Consider the following 2530-nt stretch of genomic DNA (forward strand, 5'->3'; position numbering starts at 1 on the left):
CACACACATTCAATTCAGTGGTGCAAAAGACATGAGTGATGTTATCTCACGCCTTGTTGACAGCTGTAGTGTGGGAGTTCGATTTCTGAAATATGGAATTGGATTCCTTGTAAGCGCGGTGTACAGGCAGCTCTTGTTCTTTGACCTGTTGGGGGCACATTCAGCGATTTACCTTCCTCACAAAGCTATAGGGGTGGGGCGGTGGGAACCCTCAAGGTTGGGGTTCAACCTTTTTTTTAAGAAAAAAGGGGCAGAGAGAGCTGGAAGAATCGAGAAAGAATGGGAGAAAAAAAAAAGGACAGAAAGGAAGGGAAGAAAAGGAAGAAGAGGAAGTAAGGGTTGATTTCTTCAAGTACTATTTCATTTCTTAAAGAATTGGAAAGTATATGTTTGTTGTATGATGATGTTAAATATTCTAGGGTTCTAAGTTGTTGATTTAAATTTTAGATTGAAGGAAAGAGCATGATTTCAAGCCAATCTTTGTGAGTGGTGATTGATATTTACATTAAGGTAAGTTATATGAATTTTGAACGAACCCTAGAAATTTTTAGTTGGGATTTTTGATTAAGTATTGCTAATGGAATAATTGAGGTGATGAAATATTCAAGTGAAAGCATGATTTTATGAAGCTAGATTGAAGATAGGTTGGTTGTATTATTTGTGTTAGTTTTTACTAGAATGTAAAGTGAAATTATTTTATGCTTGGAATGAAGGGTTTTTTTTTTTTTTTTTCGATGAATTGGTTATTAGTAGAGGAACTAGAAAGTGGGATTAGCTTCAATTGATTAAGGAAAATTTGGGGAAGATTCAAGAGAAAATGTGAAATTTGAGGAATTAAGTGGTGACTTTGCATTAGTTTAATTATCATATTTTAATTTGAATTATTATACTGGTATTTCAGGTAGTGATGTGGAAGTTGGAGATGCCGGTTAATTTAATCCGATTTTTATCCATAGAGCAATGAGTGGATATAAAACTTATTTTTTAGAAATTAATATTTATTAAATTTATGTTAGATTTGAAAATTATTATTTCATACAATTGATTTGACAGCATGATTTTTAGAATAAAATGGATTTATAATTAGTTGTTTTTAAAGTTAAATTCACTTCAATTAAATCATTTGATTAACAAGTTATATGAATATTAAATATTTCAACATATTTAAAGTTATTTTTAAAACCACCAGAAAGTACCCCAAGTGATTTTACCATAATTGCACTTATGTGAATGTGTTTCCACAGTGTATGATCAGTTATGGTTATTTTATCCGCTCTGCATTGGTGTGAATGTATTTCCACAGTGTATGATTAGTTATGATAATTCTACCCGCTCTGCACTATTGTGAATGTGTTTCCATAGTGTATGACCAAAATTATAGAATTTCAGCTCTGCGCGCGTATGACTAGAATTTAAGAATTTAAGAATTAAATAGCTTTGCCATGTATATCGGTACTAATCGATACAATGAGTAAGGCTATTCATTGGATACCTTTTTGTTGTGATTTTCTAGTATTATACAGACTTCAGAATTTAGTTTATTCAATTTAAAGAATAAAGCTTTTCAGCATGATTTTTCAGCATTATACAGTTAATTAGATTTTAGGAACAAAATTTAGCTTATGTAGTTTACAGAATAAAGATTTGTATGATTCCAGTATATTTTAGTTTTAATAGTATTATCAGATTTCAAATTACAGTATTTAGCTTATTTAGTTTAAAGAATAAAGATTTTAGTTTATAGTATTGTGAAAGGAAACTTGGAAGTTGACACCAGTTTTCAGAAAGTTGTTATAAAGGGAAAAGTATACTTTTACAAAATATCAACTAATTGAGTTACAAGCTCATATTTTGTCACCATTTTTCTTAGCAGATAGTAGCTGCATTGAGCCATATTGGGGCCTGTCGATCTGAGAGTTGAGCCACACAGTATAATTTCTTGTATGTCGCATCCTATTAGTTAATACATCACATATTTTTGGGATTGATACATCTTTTATTAGAAAATGTATTTATATCACAAGCTCACTGCATATTTTTATATATTTTTTACAAATGGAGTTATCTGAATATAAAGGAATATAAATTTCTTTCGGATACACTTATTTTGAATAGTTGGTATTTCGAAGTGTTAGTGTACCTTGTTTATTATTATATGCATAGATTTGAAAAAATTGATTTTTACTCAGGTGGTTTTATCTATATTTTAAGGAAAATTCTATCAAAATTCTTCTAAAAATATATTTTTTTGTCAAGAAAGTCAAAGTTGCCTTGGTGGTAGGTCCGGTGTTTAGCTGGTATCTACCATCAGCGCACGACACGTGTCGGATCTACTGGGATGATTCGGATGGGTTGTGTCAGGATAAGTCCTTGCTTCTATTGCTGAAACCATCACGCCATTAATTGCTACTACTCAAACATCATAGGAAGCGTGGCAGTGCCTGTCCCGTCTGTATGCCAATTGATCCTGTTCGTTGCAACGTGTTGATCGGAGTATCTCCGAATATATGCAAGCTGTGAAGACTACAGT

General features: G+C 31.8%; 1 long non-coding RNA gene across 1 annotated transcript; it reads left to right on the plus strand.

Annotated features, from left to right (window-relative positions):
- The first annotated feature begins 316 nt into the window (after positions 1 to 316).
- On the plus strand, positions 317 to 942 carry LOC111384535. The gene is made up of 3 exons (XR_002700928.1): positions 317 to 332; positions 448 to 510; positions 902 to 942. It is a non-coding gene; the product is annotated as an uncharacterized LOC111384535 (long non-coding RNA).
- The last annotated feature ends 1588 nt before the right edge of the window (positions 943 to 2530 follow it).

This window comes from Olea europaea, unplaced genomic scaffold (assembly GCF_002742605.1).
Source record: "Olea europaea var. sylvestris unplaced genomic scaffold, O_europaea_v1 scaffold2936, whole genome shotgun sequence".
NCBI lineage: Eukaryota > Viridiplantae > Streptophyta > Magnoliopsida > Lamiales > Oleaceae > Olea > Olea europaea.